The 21,860-nt window shown below is 47.9% G+C and overlaps 1 pseudogene; it reads right to left on the bottom strand.

The window, feature by feature from the left end:
* Positions 1-3,567: 3,567 nt before the first annotated feature.
* LOC125096700 (uncharacterized) lies at positions 3,568-3,683 on the bottom strand (annotated as a pseudogene).
* Between the last annotated feature and the right edge of the window lie 18,177 nt (positions 3,684-21,860).

The raw sequence follows: 21,860 nt of genomic DNA, 5'->3' as shown, positions 1-21,860 counted from the left end.
TACTAAGTGCTTCTTCCAGGGAGGCTAAGAGACTGTGTCTACCCATATTTTGCAAAAATACTCTCTTCTGTTTTCTCCTGAGACTCTCAAAGGCTTAGCATCTGCACTTAGGCCCCCTTTCCAGAAATGCGTCTCTTAGGGATGCACTTTCTTTTCCTTTCGCATGGATATTCAGTTGTTCAAACACCATTTATGAAGAACACTTCTGTCTGCTTTGAATTGTGTGAGCTTCTGGGTCAAAAACCAGCTGACCCCAGCAGTCAGGAGGTCTGTCTCAGGATCCTGAGATCTGTCCCACTAATTGGTGTATCTATCCCTATGCTAATATCACGACGTCTCAATTTCTGCTGCTTCATATGTCCTCAAACAAAGTGATTCGCATCCTCCATCCTTGTCTCTCTTTGTCCTTATCTGTCCTTTGCATTTCCGTGGGTATCTTAGTGGCAGATTGTTAGTTCATACGAAGAGGATTGCTGAGATTTTGGGGGGAACTGCCTCATACCCGTGGCACAGTGAGGGGAGAATGGTGCCTTCCACACCAGTGAGGCCTCAGGGCCACAAGCAGAGTGCATCCTTCTATCTGTGGGGGTCGCTGTAACCTCCCCCAGAAATGCCACATGGCTACCACACATTTATTTCTACATTTCTATGTTTTTGATGCTATTTAAATTGCTGATTTTTACATCTTCCAAATGTCTACAGCTGTCCTAGGGAAACACGACTGTCCAGGTGACCACATGGCGTGGCCATACAGAACCCATGTATTTGATTCAGTGGTTCTTCAGCAGACGCCTCCGACGTTCCATGCAGGCCACCCATGGAATTGGATTTTAATTGCATTTGCATTTTGGATTTAATTGCAGTTGCATTTTAAATTAAAATTAAAGGTTTGTTCTAGTCTCTGTGAAGGGCAGTCTCCGCCTCTCCTGACGACCCGAAGGCAACAGCGTAATTCAAGTGGAGGCCGGAGCAAGGCAGCTCGGCAAGGCAGTGTCGGTGGGAGAGCCTGGCTGAGCCGGGGGCGGGGGGAGGAGGCCTCTGCTTATCTTACTTGGTGAGGATTTTCTTCCACAAACACATTTTGAATTTTGTCAGATGTTTGTCTAGATCTACTGAGAGGATAACATGATTTTATTCTATCCGATGGTAGATTGATTTTCAAATATTAACACAACCTTGAATTCTGGGGATAAACAGCCTCTTGTATATACTACTGGCTATGATTTGAGAACAGTGTTCTGAGAATTTCCACACCCACATTCCTCGGGGACCATCGCCTCTTCCCCTGTAATGTCCTTCCTGGGCTCGGTTTCAGGGCTGCTCTGGCCTCGTGGTGTGTGGGCGGCATCGACTCCTCTCTCCTCCAGAGGACACCACATGGGGCTAGTGCTGTTTCCTTCAGTGTTAGGTGGGCTCGACTCGAAATGCCATCCGGGCCAGTTTCGTTTTGTTTTACAGAGGATGGAGTATAGTTATGAATTCACATATCAGGAAATCTGTTGACAGAAATTTTTTGTGAGCCTTTTAATTTTTCTTTCTAATGTTTGTAAGATGGTATTGATACCTTGCCTTTCATTGTCCATGTTTTCCCTCCCTCTCTGTCTCTCTCTCCAGCCTCGTTATTCTTCTTTTTTTCTTCTTTTAGAGATTTTACTTATATGACAGAAAGAGACCGAGAGACAGAGAGCACAAGCAGGAGGAGTGGCAGGCAGAGGGAAAAGAAGACTCCCTGAAGGACAGAGAGCCCAACACGGGGCTCGATCGCAGGACCCTGGGATCAAGACCTGAGCCGAAAGCAGATGCTCAACCGACTGAGCCTCCTAGAGCACAGTTATTCTAAAGAAACTTCAATTAATCTTATCAAGGAACCAAATTTTGATTTTGTTGGTTTTCTTCTCTGTTGTTTATTTTCCTTTTAACTGCTTCCAATAAACATAATATTGTTTCCTTCTATCTACTTTGAGTTTACTCTGATTCTTCTAGCTTTTCAAGGTGAAAATTAAGATAACTTATTTTAAATATTTTTGCTTTCTACCTATTTAAAGCAATTAATTTCTTAGCACTACTTTAACTGAATTGCATAAATGTTGATAAATTATACTCCTCATTTTTATTCAGTTCAAAATATTTTCTAATTTCACTGGTGTTGTCTTCCTTAGGACAACTGGGCTTTAGAGAGATGCTGCTTAATCTGCAAACACTGGAGGTTTTTCTGGGCATCCTTTTGTCATTGACCCATATTTAATGCAGTAATGATTGGAAAATATTCTCTGCAGGGATGCAATCGTGAAAGATGTACTGAGATGTGTTCTGTGGCCCAACAGGAGGTCAATGTTGGTGAACAGCCCATTTGTGCTTGAAATAAATGCACGTGTGGCCTGGCCTAACAAAGCTCATTTGAGAAGCACCATGTCCTCCACACACAGAGCACACTTCCTTCCACCAGACTGGAAATTTGTCTCTTTCTCTTTAAGTGCTGTTCAGTTTTGCCCACTTGGTTTGAGACTCAGTTATTAGGTGTTTACATATTTAGCATTGTTACATTTGAAAGAATTAACTCCTTTATAATTAACAAATATCCATTTTTATCTCCGGTCATACGTCTCATCTTAAAGCCCCATTTTCAGTTATTACCACAGACATGCCAGCTCCTTTATGCCTACTTTGTGTGTGATGCATCTTCTTCTGTTTTGCCTTCATCCTCTCCATGTTTTACATTTTAGAGTCATTTTTCATTAACAGTTTCTGGCCAGCCTTCCGTTGTTTCCATCTGTTGTGACCGTCTCTGCCTTCCAGTGGAACCTGCAGCCCATTGTGCCGCAGACATGCTCGGGCCTCATGTGATCTGGACAATGCTTTCACAGCCCCTTCGCCTTTTTGTCCCTTTTTCCTGACTTTGTTGGAACTCACCTACTGTGTCAAAATGTTATCACTTTGCTTGGCTTGTCATCCTTAACACAGTCTATGCCAAATGCGTGTTACACGTCCTCAAGCTTGAAAAAGAATAATTCTGTTTACCTTATGTTGTCATACGCTTTACACAATAGAATGTTGTTGCTTTTGCAATAAATAGTCAAAATCATGTTTTCATATTTGTCTATTTATTTACCATTTGTTGAGTTCTTTGCTCTTTCCTGTAGATTTCAGTTTCTAACTGGTAACTCCCTTCTGGATAAATGCACACATATTTACATATATATATGTTTCATTTCTCTAAGTTCAGGTCTGCTGGCAACAAATACTTTGTATTTTTTTCTTTGTTCAGGATCAATTTTTTTTTTAATTTTTTTATTTTTTCAGCATAACAGTATTCATTATTTTTGCACCACACCCAGTGCTCCATGCAATCCGTGCCCTCTACAATACCCACCACCTGGTGCCCCCAACCTCCCACCCCCCACCCCTTCAAAATTCTCAGATCGTTTTTCAGAGTCCATAGTCTCTCATGGTTCACCTCCCCTTCCAATTTCCCTCAACTCCCTTCTCCTCTCCATCTCCCCTTGTCCTCCATGCTATTTGTTATGCTCCACAAATAAGTGAAACCATATGATAATTGACTCTCTCTGCTTGACTTATTTCACTCAGCATAATCTCTTCCAGTCCCGTGATAGAGGACATATCAGATATTAAACTGATAAGAACAGATACTACACTTGATCTTAGCCAAAAGGCCGAGAAGCGATTGTTCAGGATCGATTTTTGAAGGACACTTTTAGTTGATGTGGAAATAGAAGTTGAACTTTTTTTTCTTTCCTCCCTTTGAATATATCATTCCTCTTTGTAATGGCCTCTTTCATAGAAAGATGTGGGTGTCTGTATTTGATTTCTTTGTTGTTGTTTGTTTTTGGTATTTTCTTGCTTATGTTTAGTGAGCTTCCTGGTTTAGCATTTGATATATTTTATTAAACCGATAAAGTTTTCGCCATTATTCCTTCAAGTAGTTCTTCTTCGTTCTTTCCTCCTCTGTCCCTGTGGCCCATGTTACAGATGTCAGGTCCAATATTCTCCTGAGGTCCTGATGCTCAGCTGATTGTTGTCCGTCTTCTCTCTGTCGTTGTTTTACTTATTTGCTATTGATATTTCTTTAACTTTTGTGATTTTTTTTTTTTCCTTTGCAGAATTCATTCTGTTTCTAAGGTCACTCGTACATTATTTTTAATTCTACATACAGCATTGTCTAGTTCTAGAATTTCTGTTTGAATTTCTGTCAGAATCTCTAGAATTTCTGTTATTAGTTTTTTCTATTAATACTTCTTCACCTCGTGAATACTATGATTTTTCACTTCATCACTGATTACACTCATCTTTTCTTGTAAATTCTTGAATCTGTATAGTCATTTTTATAAAAGTTCTCCCCTGGTGGTCCCAATGTTTTGATCATTGGGGTACTTCTAACTGTTAGTTTCTTTTCTTGGGTTGTAGGTCCCATTTTCTCACTTTTTCAGGTGCCATATGAATTTGTACTGTATTCTTTATTGTATAGGTTATTATGACTATAGAAAGCATTGAATATTAAGGAAAGAAATAATGATTAATGCTAGTCAGCTTTCCTCCTGCCCAGCAGCTCTGGAATGGCGTCATGGCCTTAAGAAGGATCAGCTGTGTGCCGGTAGATCACCCCCAGCCCCCACCCTGCCCTCACCCCCTCCTTAAGTGTTGATGAGCTTAAGTTAGGCCATGACCTGTTATAGTATGACATACCCTTTTGGGTTCATGTGCACAGAGTCCCTGATGAGGGAACCTCAGGAAGGCGCAGCATTCTGAGCTCCTCTCTTTCTCATTCCTGTCTTCCCAATTCTTTCTCAGCCAACGTGGGCATGGGGGTGCATGGCTGGGAAGAATTCTCTGGACCAACAAATGATTTTTGCCAAATGCAGCCTTTCAGCCTTCAGTCCACCCCTCTGCCTGCATCAGCAACCCAATAACCCTTTGGGCTCCTCTGGACCCACTTTCCCCCAAGCCTCACCTTGGCCCCAGAGCTGCCCACATCCCTGCTCACCTCCAGTCCTACCCCTTGGGATCCAGCCCTGGAGACCTCCCATGTCCGCAGAGCTCCAACTCTGAGCGTCGTGTTCTAGTCGTGGGCTTTTCCTCCACACATAAACGAGGTCATTCACATTGCTCACATCCCAACCACAAAAGGAGCTGTGAACATGGGTTTTTCACTTGTTTTTAATTGGAAGAACTGAAGTTACTTTTTTCTGAAAGTATACAGAACACATTTCAAGAAACAAACTATGCAAATATTGAAAATGTCACCAGCCAGTTTTTCTGTGAACGTATCTAAGATGTTTCTCACGAGCCACATGTGGACATTTCACTTAGGAAAGTATTATTTTCATCTCTAAATGTCCTTTTCCTGCCTGTTGTCTGTGCTTTCCTACTAGGACACCAGGAGTAAATGCACATTGAAGAACTGGTCATATGAGCTACAGGAAGCCAAACAAGGGAAAAGCACTTTTCTTGGATGCCTTATCCCCTTTGAGAGAAACATTCTCTCACACTCATGTTTATTCTAGATGGAAATCATAAACTTGGGCAAAGTCTAGATGACTTTCAGGGAGGCAGCCCTACCTTCTGTTCTGTGGGCTTATCAAACTGGTCCTCCCACCAGCAGAGGCCATGGGGCTATGGCGACCGTGATCAGACATAGCTGCTGGTGGCCTGAAGTTCCCTTCAGTGATGTGGGGGACAAGTGGGACAAGGACCCGCAAGGGACACCCGGCATCTGCGTCTCTGGCGGGAGGGAGCTCCTCACTGGCATCTTGGGGTGGGCAAGGGAAGGCCGCAGCTCCCGCTGTTTGCTGCTCTGTATACAGACGGCAAGGTCGTGTGCTGCTGAGGGTGAGGCCATTGGCACAGATCGGGTCTGCCTTTTGTTGGGTCGTCATCACCGCCTTCGGTTTGTCCAATAAAATGCCCACAACCTGAGGGCCAAGTACACCGGGCCTCTTTTGGAATTTGAAATTTCATGGACCTCACTTGATTGAGTTGCTGCCCAAACATTTGTGTCCATTTCCCAAATCAAGCCTTTCTGACTGCACCCAATTTCCCTCCACCCTCTCACATGGGAAACCACGTCCACATCACAGAAAAGCATCGTTGCTCCCATTGCTCTGCGAGCCCCCATCCGGGACTCTCCAGCAGACAGACTCTTCCTTTCCTCCAGGCTCCCTTCCTGTCAACAGCCCACCTGACTGTTTGCGAGGCACCCGCAGCCACAGGTGTGCTGCTCACTTCCCAGGCCCCCAAATCTGGTAGAAGGACACCCCCGGCTGGTACTTTGCTTGTGCTCAGTCACGAATTTTTCTGTCAAGCACTATTTTCTTAGAGAGTCAGCGAGTTTCACAGTTTGTAGAATGAGTCGCTTATTTAATAAATAAAATTTTAACTCATTAGGCTAAAACCTTTGTCAAACTGCCTTAAAAATTTCAAAGCTTCCAATTTGTCAAATTTTCTTAAATGCTATAACTTACAAACTACAGCAGTGTGCAAACGTCCCTCATTATGACAGTCACACTTCACATGTTAAAACAGTAACATTATGGTTCTTTGTTATGTGTGTTCCTATCTGTTAACTTCTGAGGGTGCCCCAGTGTTCATTTTCACAACTTCCAGGGCCATCAAGTATTTCCAGCTGTCCAGGCCCCAGGCCCTAAGAGCCCATTGATCCTCAGCCGTGGGGTCCTGCTCCTGCCCAGGTGCCGGCTGGCAGGGGCTTCTGGGTCCTTCCAGGTGGGTGCCCTTCTTGGACACTGATGCTTATCACAGCCATTCACAGGACATTCTTGGGGTAGTTCCCACGTGGGACCCCCTGGAAACACTTCTGTGGCCAGCACTCTGTGGCTCTTCTCCCAAGTGACACACACAGGTCCACCTTCCCTTCCACTCTAGGGTTTGCCCCTCTAACTGCTCTCCCCTGTGGTATTCTCCAGCTTTGTGGAACAAATCTAATCTCACTTCTCTAGGTCCTACTTTCTTCAGAACTAATTTGCTTCCTCCAGTCCTTGGAGAGAGAGTTGGGAAATGTATCTTATTGTCACACTGATGTTTCCAGTAGTTTTAACATTGTTGCCAGTGTGTCTATATAACCATGGCTGTGAGGGAACATGAAATTTATCTCTCTTCAACAAGCAGCTTAGAGATTCAGCACTTCCCTTTACCCTTGGAGGTCCTTGTCGCTGGACGAAGAATCAGATTGTCGTGAGACAGATTAACTGGTGAAAATCCGACTTAACAGTACACTTACAGGGAATCCACAGATAAGGAAATTCCAAACACAGGCAACGTGATGCTTATATGAGCACAGGAGAGGGGCTGGGGCTGGGGCACAAAGGGGAGAGGGACCATTAGCTGCGGGGAGGGCGGAGAGGTCTGGGAACAGGGGTTGCTTATCCTGTAGAGAAGAGTCTCAGGTGAAAAGGAGTGTTTATAGCTCTCTTCCTGGTATGAGCAGGCAGTTATGGGGGCCGTAAAGAGCTTTTCCAGAATCTGCTGGGATTGGATTGCCTTTAACTCAAAATAATCTTCAGCCCCATCCTGAGGCAGCCTGCCCTGGGGACCCCCACAATAGGCAGAAGTCAACCGAGACAAGGAAGGAAAGTCACCCTCAAAGTAGGTTAGTGATGGTTTCTTCCTTGTCTTACTGAGGACCAGAGGCCAGGGGACAGGAGCAGAGAGCGCTGAAGAGCTGCAAAAGCTCCTCTAGTATGAGGGGTTTTATGCAGAAGGGGAAGGGGTCTGCGAGAGGGCCAGCAGTTCTCCAGGTAAAACTGTGTGTCCCACGATATAATTTGTTCAGTTATAAAAACGAAGGCTTGTCCATTTCCACCTAGACAGGAGACAGACCCATAGTTCACCTTAACACATTATGTTCTGTCCCACCTGATTGCTCAAACATATGGCCTGCATGTCTCCACTTACCTGGCTTTCTGATTCTTCTGGGTTTGGGTTTCCCTTCTGTTGTGGAACCTGGCCTGGATCCTGACGGAAGAACCAGCGGCACTCAGAGATCTTGGAGGATGGGAGGTGTATTTGACCCCTTGTGATGAGGGAGCAGGAGGCTGGCTGAGGACAAAGCAAAAGCTGGCACCTTGCACCCCCTCTCCATCCGCTCCCCTCGGTAATGTGTGTGACATTCCTCAGGCACCCCTGACCGCCATAACTGAGAAACAAATAGTTAACTTGCAGAGATCACAATCCTGCAAGACAGAGTCTCCCTTGGTTTACAAATGTCCTAGAGATCTACAAACAAAGAAGTTACCTTATCAATAGCACAATTTGCAGAGGCAAATATCTCAGTTCCTCTAGCCCTAATGTCACCCTCCCCTCCATAAAAACTGAAGGAGACTGAGGTAGAAGGAAAAGCAAATAAAGTTAAATTTCTTCTAAACCCAGATCTCACTAACAAGGACGCTTGATAGCAGGAATGTAACATTCCACCAGGAGACTCCCAATTGTCTTTATGTTAGTGTCTCATTAGAGGGAAAGCGGCCTTGGCTTGATAGTAACCAGGCCTTCAATATCCTGACAGTCTTCTTTACCCCAATAGCCCTTCTGAACACCCCTTTGTCCTCACCTACCCAACTCCTGTGTATATATATAACCAGCCGCTCCTCACATGCCCGGCGCAGCAGCTCCTCCTGCCCACGGGTCCTGTCCCCGCGCTTTAATAAGCCACCATTTTGCACCAAAGACGTCTTAAGAATTCTTTCTTAGCCGTCGGCTCCGAACCTCACCCCACCGAACCTCATCTAGGTTCTAGAACTTCATCATGTGGGCCAGAGGAGCGTGATCTCCAGAGATCTGAGACTTGAGCACAAGCAAGGGGGTAATTTATACACTTCTACTTCCACATACGTGGCGCACTTTTGGCACACGCACCGGGCAGGGCAAGAAGAAGAACCGGGAAGGGCCCTGAGGCAGGGACTGGGACTCCCCTGCTGACTTGGTGAGCCACCTGAGAACACAGATTTTCCTTATCACTTTGAGGTCATTTGAGATGGTGGCTGACATCAGTCACTGACCGCATTGTTAGTGCATACTGTTATACTAGCAAAAATCAGGTTGGTTGGGCAAGGTCACTTCATTTAGGGGACGCCGGGGACCAAGCAGGCAGACGACCTGAATGGTGCTGGTCAGGCCACTCCTGGTGGACTGGTTAAGATTCCATCTCCAGGGAAGCCTGTAATTATCTGGATGGTGATAAGGGCTTTGGGACCTGCTGTCTTGTTTTTAATAAATATGTGTCCATCGAATGGGAGCTGACTAGATGCAGTGAGGAGGGCTCTGTTTATAGGAAAAGCTGCAGTCCAGCATGATTGGATTTCAACAAGTTAGCTGATCTAACAAAGACATTAGGGTTCGAAGCCAAAGGCCAAGAAAAGCATTCTTGAGCCATTTTGGTGCAAAAAAGGGGGTTTTATTAAAGGCTGAGGACAGGACCCCTGGGTAGAAAGTGCTGCACTGGGGTCGTGAGGAGCAGCCCATTATATACTTTCAGGTCAGGAGGGGATTAGGGAGAGCGTAAGCCTCCCAGGTATTTTGGCAATGAGGTTTCCAGGATCCTGAGGGAGCTAGCTATCATTGGGAAAGGTCATTTATTACTGTTTAGTAAAAACTCAGTCATGAGACCCTCCGATGTAATCGGTGGGTCATATGCTTGGGGGTGATGGCCAACATATATCTTGGGGGAAGTGATAAAGGAAGTTTCCAAAGGAATTTTTATATGTTAGTAGTAGCGTTACAGGATCCCGGGGTCAAGCTAAGATTGCCTGTGCCCTTTGGAAGGTGTCCACATCGAGGCAGCCAAGCTCCCAGAGGAAGGGCACTCTGCCTGGTTCAAGGACTTGTCAGTGGGCTGTAGGTAGTGAGTTGTTTCCCACATCACTAGCTATTAATTAATAAGCTTTTTAAATTAAACTGGCTTACTTGATAATTCATTTCCTTAAAAAGCAAGTGAAAAGTCTGGGAGTAAATACAAATTAGAATAAGAAGATTAATTCTCCCAGTTGAAGACAAGAGAATAGACGCCCCCCAACTCCTGTCCCCTGCTCCCTTTCCCAGAACTTTTGCCCTAAAAAGCTGCAATTTTAAGCTCTTCCTCTGTCTCTTTGAGATGTATATTAACTCTTTCTGAAAGCTAAATGGCCTCTTGCCTGCTCTAAGTCCCAGGGATGTTTTCTGCAGGACCTGGGAGCCTCCAGGAAGGCAGCCCCCTTCTCTCAGTTTCCTGGGAGGGCAGGAGTCTGAGTCTGGCACTCACCGCAGGCACCTTTCTCCAGCTGCAAACCACTTCCTGATGCAGACCTGAGACTTTGTTTCTCCTCAGGATGAAGCCAGTTGGGTAGCACAGGTGGCCATCCACACACCAGGTGGATTTAGGGTGCATGGGAGTGACACAGGGTGCTGGTCTCCAACCCAGCTGACTAGTTGCCGGCTGGGGGCCTGGGAGCCTATGTGCGGTTGGTGTCGCAGCCTCAGCTTTGGGAAAGGTGAGCTTTCTCTCTGTCCCTGTAACTCTGGCTGGGCTGCCTGGGACTTGAGTCAGCTTCTGGTTTAATGCTGAGGCCGTAATGAGTGTTTTCTTTCTCCTTTCCCTCTGTGGGGAGGTTTCCTGGGTTGGGAGATGTTGTTTTTAGTTTTGTTCCCCTCCAAAAGTCTCAAAAACTTGAGTGTCCTTGCCAGGACCTTGAGAAGTGGGGGGTCCCTAGCACTGGCAGGTGGGGCGTCTCTGACAAGTGCTCTTTCTCAGAGACACGGGAGGGCAGGACGCCCTGGCCTCTTTGGCAGCTGGTTACGGCGGTGGGGGGTACATTTTAGTAAATAGAGTCACTGGAACGGACTACAACCAATTCGTGGCATGTTGGATGCTTCTGTCCTAGAAAAGCATTTCGTTCCAATACACTGGTTTGGTACTGGAGAAAAAAAATAGGGATGTACTTTGTATGTTACTATTTTACTGGTGGTGTTTTGTTTTTGGTTTTGGGTTTTGTTTTTTGTTTTTTGTTTTCAAGATTTTATGTATTTATTGGACAGAGAGAGAGAGAGAGCAAGAGCAGGGGGAAGAGCAGAGAGAGAAGCCGCAGGACTCCATCCCAGTACCCCGGGATCATGATGTGAGCCAAAGGCAGACGCTTCACTGACTGAGCCCCCCAGGTGTCCCTTTATTGGTGGTGTCTTCTGATTCATGTGTTGTAGATTTTTAAATCAACCTGATCGCTTTTACCTTAGAGTTTATCTGCTTATATTTGTGATATCATCTACAAATTTGAAGCAGATTAAGGTATGTTTTTAATTGCCATGTTTCTTTCTTTGCAATTTATTTTTCAAATCACAGAAAACTTGAAATATAGAGTAAATTGTGTATCTGTGCCTGTTAAACATCCCTTTGCCCACCACACAATTTATCGCAAATTGATGCTGTCTCCGGTCTGAGGTCTCTGCTGTAAAGCAGGCATCTGAAGGGGCAGCCGGCTCAGACCCCGTCCTTCCCCTGTCCCCTTGGGTCACCCTGAGCTGGAGCTTGGGACACCCTGAAGGTGCTGGGAGCTGCCGGAGCACCCCGGTCTCTGTCTCCAGCTCTCCCACAATCCGTGTCTCTGGGCCCTATGTGTTAAACATGGATTGACCACGATGTGTGAATCCTCTGCAGTGCGCCCTTTTACCCATTACTATGTGTTGGACCCTCATGGGCAGGAGCCCCCTACCCCACTACACCACTGAGCTGCCGTCCCCCCAGTTTGCAGTGACAACTGTCAGGGAGCTGTTCAGTTGCTCAGGTTAATCTTAACAAACAGCAGGTGAGCAGGAGTCCCAGAGCCCACACTGAGGCTGGGAATGTGAGTTCCTATAGGGTGTAGACATTCCCCAACACCAGCAATCCCTGCCACCCATTTGTTAAGATCTCAGATGTAACGTGGTGTCCGGATCTCCTCGACGAGCTCCTGAGGGACCAGGGGCTCGCTGTCCTTGAACTGCCCTTCCTTCCCACCTGTGCACCCACCATCTTCCCACAGGCTCCGGGCCACGCTGCTTTTCCCTAGGGATCCATGGCTGCCACCAGTGGCTTCTCCCAGGATCGCTGCCCTTGCACCTTCCTGAAGAAGAAAGTCCTTAACCCTCTTACAACTGAGTGGATTCCCTATCTTTTATCATTTTTGGAGGCCAGCGTTTCCATTAGTTTTGTGGTGTCTGTGTCCCAGATTTCTTTAAATTAATATGTTCAAATGAAAACATTTTCCTTTAAGCTTTGCACTTTTGTGCTTTATTCATGGAATACCTTCCCTGGGCATTATTCTGGATATTTTTTCTGAACATTTTACAGTTTTAATGGCTATCGACCTTTGTTCTGGAGTGAGTGAGACATGGGCTTTTATTTTACCCTTGCCCACAGTTAACCTTCGGGTCCAGCTCTGCACCCTCCCTTGCTCCATGACCAACGCATGTCTCATCATACCAAGCTTTCTTGTGTGTCTGTGTCACTTACTCTAGAGATTTTAGGTGTTCTGGTCGTGATTTCTCTATCAGGATCATCTGTGGGGTGTTTTCCATGCTCTCCTAATCTGTTTTCTTTCTTTCACAATCTTGGTGTTCTGATCTCTGTTTGAATTTTAGACTGAACTAATAAAGTTCTATGAAAATCTGATAGGTATTTTATTAAAATTTGATTGAATTTACAGAATTATTTTGGGGAAATTGATATGTATATGTGTGTGTCTATATATAAAATATTGTAATATACACATTGTGCTTTACAATTGACCCGTATGGATATATTTCTAAAATTATTATCATTAATGTATTCAAGCAATGTTTGATAATTTTCTCTTCGGAGGACAGAACATTATATCTCCAGTACAGTTTTTGCTACCTTGGTAAATAGCATCTCTAGTTATGCATTATTTTGTGCTTCTATATTTTCTTTTGTTCTTCCTTCTTCTTCCCATCTGTTTGACTGATGAATTTTTAATAACTCTATTTTTTCTTCACTCAATGGATTTAAAAGCGACAGGTCACATTTTTGTTCTCTTGGTGGTTTCCTTTATGTTTTTAATCACACGTGTGGTTGTGCACTTTCTATCTAATGCTAGTGGCGCAGGACTTCCAACCGGCTCCCACGGAAGTCACCCTTCCGTACTCGTGGACTTGACGTGGCCAGGCCACCTCCCACCCGCCGGAGAGGAGGGGGGGCCCCGCAGGCCTGGGGCAGAGGCTGGGGCTAACCAGACCTGTGGGCAGCATCTGGTTTACACTTGACTTCGAGAGGGTTTTGTAAATACGTTTCTCAGAGGAAACGTAGACTGTCAACACGCGCACTTGCATGAGGTTACCTGAAGTCCTGTGGTAACATGTTCCACATTTTTTAAAAGTGACTCGCTAGTGTCATACATGGTCCATTTAAATTCCCGCAGGTCGTGTTGGAAGTGTGATGGTGAAAGGCACAGCGTCTGGGACCAGAGAGCTCAGTGCAAACAGCAGGCGTCCCTCCTATGCTCTGCTCTGCGTAGGAGACACTCACCTCGAGTGCCTGCTGCTTCTCCCTGACCCTGCCCAATGTGGGCAGGTGCAGGCGGGGTCCGTGCGCAGAGTCTGAGTGGGAGTAACAACGAGAGGACTGCAGCTACAGAAGCTGCTACCTTCGACCAAAGACGGGTCAATTGTATTTTCTGAAAGATGAGCAGAAGTTAAAGACAGAAGTTACTTTAGGCGAGTGAAGCTCACACCATATTTTCCCCTGTATTTGGAGGGGTAATTAGCACTTGGTAACCAAGTACTTACCCTCCTGCCTACCTCGGCTCCTATGTCTTCACTCCCTTCCCAGCCACATGCACATGCTCCCCTGTTCACCCACGTGTGCTCACCGTCCACACAGACACACACACATGCGCTCCCCCATTCACGCATGTGTGCTCACCGTCCACACAGACATAAGCACACACACTCCCTTGTTCACACACAGGCACATGCACATAGAGTCCACGTTCACACAGGCACACGCCTGTGACAAGGGACAATTACCAGTCACACTCAAAGAAGATGAGCGATCTTCCTTAAGTTTTGCTTGAATGTTACTGGATCAGTCAGAACCCCATCCTCAGAGAGGACAGCAAGTCTGTCTTTCACAGACAGCTGGTTATGTGATCCCGGGGTTCTTCCACACTATCTTCGAAGGGTTTACATGACGGCGCCCAGCTGGACAGCAGCTCTAGTGTTGCCAAGGTGAGCTGACAGTGTGGCGTCTCCCTGGGGCACCGATCTGCTTCCCGAGCCCCTGCGCTCCCTCGGGAATGGGTGGTGACCACTCCTGCCTCACAGGACAACGAGATCATTTGGGGAAGATGCGGGCTAGCACGGTGGGCACGTCCTGTGGATGCCTGCTGGTACGCTATGGTTACGGAGGCTGAGCCCGTGGACAGACACTGGAGAAATGCCCTGAGTGAGAGAAAGACCACGGCTTCTGCAAACAGTGTTCCAGGGAACGTCAGGGCAGCTAAAGCTGCTGTCTGCCCATCAGAGGCCCCAGGTAAGTCGGGGGAGGGCTATGCAAGTGCTTTCCCGTCAGGCTTTGTTGGGTGTGAGGTCCCAGGTCCGAGGGCTGTGATTCCAGTTGCCCTTCTGATCACTTGCTTCTCCTCCCCCTGTGCCTCCTGCAGACTGGCCCCAGTTTGGGGAGTCGTAGGGTGTTTTTCCCCAAAACTAAGAATTGCTCAGTGGTTTCTCTGCTAACTAGGAGGCTCTGGAGTGGCAGCAAACAGCAAAAGCCAAGTTCAAACACATCTCTGGATTAGACTCAAGGAGGACCACACTTCCTGATCTCGGAGGTGGTTCGGGGCAGACCTGTTCTCCAAGAGAACAGAGAACAATCAGAAAGGTTGACAGGGGAGACAACTACCTCTACAGTTAAAATTCAACCAGAATTAAGGTGAGTCTATGAGATTTCCTATCACATGATTTTGTTTTAGGGTTGACATGGGAGACAACTACCTCTACAGTTAAAATTCAACCAGAATTAAGGTGAGTCTATGAGATTTCCTATCACATGATTTTGTTTTATTGTGATTTTCAAAAGAATTTTCCTCCTTGATGAAGTTGATGTGGGGAACAAAGTAAAAGAAATGTAGTTGTGGGGTGCCTGGGTGGCTCAGTGGGTTGGGGCCTCTGTCTTCGGCTCGGGTCGTGGTCCTGGGATAGGGCCCCGCGTCGGGCTTTCTGCTTGGCGGGGGGTCTGCTTCCCTCTCTCTCTCTGCCTGCCTCTCTGCCTACTTGTGATCTCTGTCTGTCAAATAAATAAATTAAATAAATAAATAAAAAAGAAATGTAGTTGCAATTGCATTTCCTCCTAACCTGCAGCCTGTGGACAGGCACTTGAGGCAGGCAGAGTGAACTCTCCAGGACCCCCGTCTTACTGTTAACACCTTGCTGAAGGGAAAACCACCTCAGCTTGACACAGCCTGGCCTCCAGGTTCCCAGCAGTCTTCTTGAGCATACGGAAGTCCTTCTGGAAACTTCCCCTGTCCTCGCCTCCCCCAGCTCCATAGTACATGATCCACCAACCCTCACAAACCCCAGAGCTGCAGCTCTTTCTGCCACAGGTCCTGTCCCCGTGCTTTCATAAAACCACCTTTCTGCACCAAAGACGTCTCAAGAATTCTTTCCCAGCCATTGGCTCCAAACCCCACCACCTCTCATCAGAGCACAGTCAATGATCGCTAGAAGCTAGTCAATGATCGCCTATTGCTAGGCAATGATCGTTTGTGCACCTGTTGACCATTGCTCCTGTCAGTGGCCCAGACCGCGGCTCTCTGTATCACTGCTCATAGCTGATTTCACAACAATAAATTAGGCTGAAGAACCATTCACCTTTACTGGATATTTTGTCCCTAAGAAAACATAAATGCCAGTGCAGCTGTCAACTCTCACAGCCTGTACTCAGACCCCAGGTGAACCTGCTCCTCGGGCTTTGACAGTGGGAATCAGTGACTATCAAGAAACAGGGAAAATTGGCAAAATCATTCTCTCATAAAAGACATACTATGAACCATTGATCGCTCAGTTCAGACCTATCCATCTTTAGTTTTTTTATGTGGATTCTGAGCTAATGGTGTACATTTTGCATGATGCATTTTGATGTCTCCCCTCTTCTGAGAACGTCTGTCTACACCCATCCCCGGGAGTCCATACTCAAGGGCCTGGAAGTCTGTGAAGTGAATATTTGGTCTAAGTTTTTATTATAGCTCCAAGTTAAATTTTGCAAAGAAGTCCTGAATAAATTATTGAAGTTAAGCTATAATGCATGAATATTTTACACTGTAGCTGCAAATACATTGCTAAAAGCCAAATATCATTCTATTACTACTTCACCAATGTAATAACCTAACATTTTTGAAAAAAAAGTTTATGCAAAGTCAAACTATGAAGAATTGAAAGGTTTGACTATATTTGTCTATACGACATTGATGTTTACATTTTACCGAACCATGTTGCATGTTTTAAAAACAGAAAAATGTTACAGCAAAATGTAAAGAAAAAACCAAACATGATCTTAAAATAAGAAATTTGTCCTCTCACTCAGTTTTTTTAAATTAATTTTAAAATATAAATTAATGTATGCCAGTGACTAAAATAGTAAATAATCTGGAGAAAAAATAAAATTTAAATTTAAAGATACTTCCCATCACTTCCTTCTTTTTCAGATACTTTCTCTCCAGGGTTAACAGATTCTGGAATATTCTGCCAGAGATGGAAAACCACAGAGTCACACTGAGTCAAATGTGATTTCCCTGTCACAGCCCAGGGGGCAGCTGGAGGGGGTGAGTCCAGCCTCACTCACACGGCCGTGTCTGCCCCCCAAGAGCTCGAGCACCCCATCACTAGCACCTGCTTCTCCAGACAGCGGGACCACGACACTCGTGTCAGCATCAGCTGACTGGGTGACATTTCTGCGGGAGCACAGTGGAGAGACGCAGCTAAACCACCATGCCAATAGATAGCCCACCGTCAAACGCAGCCCCACGAGCTGGCTTTGTCGGTCATGTGGACTGGAGCCAGAGAACCCGGTGTAATCACACAAGAAGTGGCTTCTTGTACAGCAGTGAAGTACAAATCCATGATACTGGAGCTTTGGACATACTGACACCTTCCTGACGCGTCATCATGCACGTTACAGCCAGGGGACTCACCGGGTCAGCGAAGGTGTCCAGGAACCAACAGAGGGGCCAGTGTCCGTCCTGAGGGGCCAGACTCTATCCACCGGCAGTCTGAAACCGTGACCACGGGCAGAGGCCCGGTGTGCAGGGCCACAGACTTTCCGTCCAGACCCTTAGAGAATGAACAACAAACCAGAGATGTCACCGACTGTATACACTCTGCTGATCCCAGCGACTGTATGCACAGCTGCTCCGCATGGTTGGCCTGTGTTCACAGAAGCTGCAGTGCCGTGGTCTGCCGCCGATAGAAAGAAAAGCAATTCCATCCGGAGACCACCGGTTTCCCGTCCTGTGTGTGGGCAGCTCCGGAGCCGTCTGTCCAGACTCCTGAGTGAAACGCTGACAGACGGGGCCACCGGCAGCAATTCCTAAGTCCAGGGGAGAGTGGAGGATGCAGGGCAGGGGGCTGGGGCGGGCCTCACAGGGGTAAACACGTCATGTGTGAATCCACTGTCTTGCTTTCTGTGGAAGTAATTCTCGTCACTTCAGGTGGATCATAGTCTGTTTAATCTTTTCCTTCTTCTTTATTTTCCAGTTTTATTGAGATGTGATTGACACACAGCAACGGTGTGAGACGATGACTCGGCTGGTACGTTTGCAAAGTTGGCAATAACTTTGGAGCAACTTCTGTTTCCTCTGCTCCTCAGTGTGATTGTGCCAGACTTCTGTAGCTTGTGCATTTGAACGCTCTGGTCCCTGCTGTGGAAGGCACCCATGACAGCCGCGATGACCAGGGTTTACCTGACTGCCAGGGACAGGAGGGACCAAAGGTTCCCACTCAGCTGATGTCCCAGGGCCCCTTGGGGAGGCAGGACCCCTGGACACCTGCACATAAACAGAGGTTAGTGGGGGGAGGTGTTGTGGGGCCCCCATACAAGCCAGCGAACTCAGCAGCCACTGCCCCTTATGCTCACAGGTTTTTGTTTTACTTTCTTCTTTTGAAACCTATTCCACTGATTAATTGACCTGTCTCTTACCTGAGCCTCCCCTGTGGACAAGCTGATACCAAACACTACTTCAGGGGACCTGGCCAGATTTGCCCTGATTTTGCAATCATTCTAAAAATGCGGGGTATCAAGATAAGGGCATCAGGATTCTTTCTCTGCTCAAAATTGACAGATTTTGTGCTTTGCCATGGAGCCACAGCCTGTCCCCTTCACGTACGGCTCTGATCTCCGTCTGTCACACCCAGAGGCATGGATAAATACTGCGGACAACACAGTGATGTGGTGTTTGCTAGATCCCAAATAACAGATACATACATGCACAAACTGGGACGTCCACACCCTACGCCCCCTGCAGACGGCGAGCTGTGCACCTGCTGTCCCCACAGACCCTGACCCTTGAACGCTGTGGACTCAGCCGCTGTGATATGCTCGGCCCACGTGTGCTGGGCACTGTCGGGTCCTGCTCAGCCACACATAGATGCTCTCCTCACAGCTTTGCCAACTTTCAGCATCATCAGCAGGTAAAATTTAGTTCTTGTTTCCCAGTTTGCTCAGCGAGAAAAGTCGCCAGCTTTCTCCATGCCCAGGGGCTGACAGGATTACCTTCTTGCGGTATTCTGTGCGCTGTCTCTGTCTGCCTAGTCAGTCGTGTCATGTTCTGACTGGTTTGTGGAAACACAGCTATACCCCGCACGCCTCTAACAACTGTGTGACAGATGAGAGGGAAAAGGAGGGTTCAAACATCACATCCTGTAACTTAACTGAAGTGTTCAAGTTTTCATAGGATTTTCTACTTGGAAGATGTAGATCGACTCTCAGGAAACAAAGCCGTGTGATACATTAAAGCTGTGACACATATTTGAATCTCACTTTACCCATCCATGCTGAAATGTGAGTCCACAGAAACGAGCTTAGACTGTATTTTGTTCAGGGACACACGAGAGCCTAGAAAACAGACAAACTTTCTCAGAACGTGTCTGAAATGCTGCATGAAGCAGTCATACAGACAAGAGGCCAGATGCACTGCTGGTTTACCCCAGGGCTGGGGACAACTCGCCAGGCAGCACGGATGGTCAGTGTCCACAGACAGAGAGACAGTCCCCAGATTCCCTTCCAAGTGAACGTTCGCCCCTCACGCATGCCATTCAGTGATGGGGACCCTGGGCAGTAAAGTTGTTCCAACCTCGGGTCCTACCGCCACCGCCCAGCCTTGGGAGAGGGGACGGTAACCCACACGTCCTGGCGGAACCACCTCGCTCCCACCAAACACCCCTTCCCACCTCCCAGCGCAGGCAGCTTGGAGTGCGGCCAGGTCCAGAGACGTCCCCCCGATGCAGCCCAATGTGACCATGGCCCTGACCCACCTGTGCTCCCTGCACACCATACATGCCAACCTGACCCACACCAGTAATGTGCCAGCTGGAAGGTTGGGGACCAGACCAACCTCAGAGGCCCACACCCCTCCTCCACACCTGGTCCCCACCCTGGGGAGGGGCTCTCAAGTGCCCTGAGACAGGAGGGAGACTGTGGAGGTCCAGCTGTGTCCCCGCGAGAGCACTTAGGGGAGGGGGTCAGAATGTGGATGACTTCCGGAAACCACCTTTCTGTTGCTCCTTGACGTGGATCTTGAGATTTTTCCCTAAGAATATATGGCAGGATGCTTTCAGTTCATGCTGTCATGCCATCCGTATGTGGGGGGAGCACATAGGCACACTCACGAATGTGTGCGAACATACATGCTTCAGCTGAGGCAGGTGGCCTGTGACACAGACACCCATGGAAATGAGGAGAGCACCCCAGGTCACAGAGTGTGGCAGGAAGCTGGCCAAGGCACAGACTGTCAGCCCAGATGCCCGGGTGAGTTCACGGTCCAGCATAGGCTGTGGCTACACTTGGCAGTCAGTGGCTCGAGTTCATTGCCGACAGGAAGCCAGTGACCTGCAGTAGGAAGTCAGAGTGGGCTGAATCTGGGTAGGTTTCACCCAGTAATTGGATGGCTCAGTCCCTCCACCATATCCAGAATACACAACCCAGCTCAGCCATCAGTATCTGCCTCAGATACTTCCTGTGAGTTTCTCAAGTAAGTGCTTATACTTCCAGGTTCACATTTCTGAGTAAATAACGTGGACTGCTGAGGGAAGGTTCGGTGGGGCATCACTGAGGATGTCTTCCTGATGGACGTGCCTCGGTCTGGATCCCGGCTCCCAGGTCGGCACACTCACGATGGTCATGAATGTCTGGGGTGGATCTCCCCCTCCTTCTCACCCACACACACCCAGCCCTGTGCCCTGACTCCTGCCAGCCTCTGCTCCACAGGGGTGGCAACCGTTCAGGACCATGAGCCCCTGAATGCATGAAGGGCTGACCCCAGGCTCAGGGCACAGGGCACGGCACTGCCCTCTGTGAGTCCCACAGAGCTGAGTCTACCCTCCCGACGTAGGGCTGCAGGCACTCAACGCCACACTCCGGGGCTTTAAAGCTACAGAAATTTACCTTGTCCTAGTTCTGGAAGCCAGAAGTCTGAAACCAAAGGGTGAGCACGGCCATGCATCCCTAAGTCTCTAGCGAGGACCATCCTGCCCTTGCAGCCGCCATGCCCGGTGTAGACACTCTGCTCCCGAGTCCACCTCCCCTTCGCTCTGGGCACGTGTGTGTTTTCCCATCTTTCTTCAGGGACATCCGTCCTGGTCTGGAGCCCCTTCCTCCAGGGTGACCTCATCTTAATCTGAGAATGGTGGAGTCGAGGACCCTATCCCCAAAGACGGTCACATGCTGAGGTCTGGGAAGGACGTGGGTTTTGAGGGGACACCAGTATATCTCAGGCGTGTGAAGGAGGGTCTGCTATATGGATTTGGCAATGATCCCAAGATCCGCCATTTCTGATTATTTCCGTCAAGTGCAGTGTTGGCCGACAACCAGAATTCCTGTTTCTAAACCATGAAATTGTCCAGGCTGGTCACACTTACATCACCTCCTTTGCTTTAAGCAGCACGAGAACCCCTGATAAATAACCCTCAGTCCTGTGCTGACCCCACGGGCACGCATGAGGGCATGTTTGAGGGGAGCTAACCTGTCGTTGCACATCCTCAGAACCCATGCAGCACTGAGTACAGAACACGGCACAAAACCTGTGGGACATCCTGGAGTGGCCCTCCCCGCACACAGAGTCCATGGCCCCACCCCATCCCCACCCTGCCACCTGACCCCGCACACAGAGTCCATGGCCTGTCCCAGGGTTATTGTTGAACCAAATCTAGGCTCCCCTACACCGGGGCCCTGGATGTGAAAAGACCATCCCTAAATCCAACAGTTCTGCACAAAGACACTCTCCATGGTGGTGGCGGGACTCCAAGATGCAGCCCGAGGCTCAAGGCTCCTGCGAAAAGCACCTGCCATGTGCAGGTGGTGACGTTCCTCGGGTGTGGGAAATCCCTGGTCATTCTTGCTGTGGGTATCACTCGGTCCCTCCTCCGAGCCCCTAATCAGTAGGCGTTCCAGCCGTGGTCCAGGTCTTGCGCTCCCACGCGTCTGCTGTGCTATGTCTGTCTGGGCCTCTTCCTTGGGGTTCCCTGGTTCCCACAGTGTCAGCGGCCCACACCCGTCGGTTCTCCGTGCTGCCCTCATTCCATTCTCGCTGTGTTTCTGCTCCCACTGACACTGTCCATCGTGTGCTCCGGTCAGTATGCTCACCGCACCAGCTCTCAAG

The sequence above is a fragment of the Lutra lutra genome, chromosome 3, assembly GCF_902655055.1.
Source record: "Lutra lutra chromosome 3, mLutLut1.2, whole genome shotgun sequence".
NCBI classification, from domain to species: Eukaryota; Metazoa; Chordata; class Mammalia; order Carnivora; family Mustelidae; genus Lutra; species Lutra lutra.
Note: the sequence above shows the minus strand (reverse complement) of the source record. Positions and strands in the feature narration are given on the sequence as shown.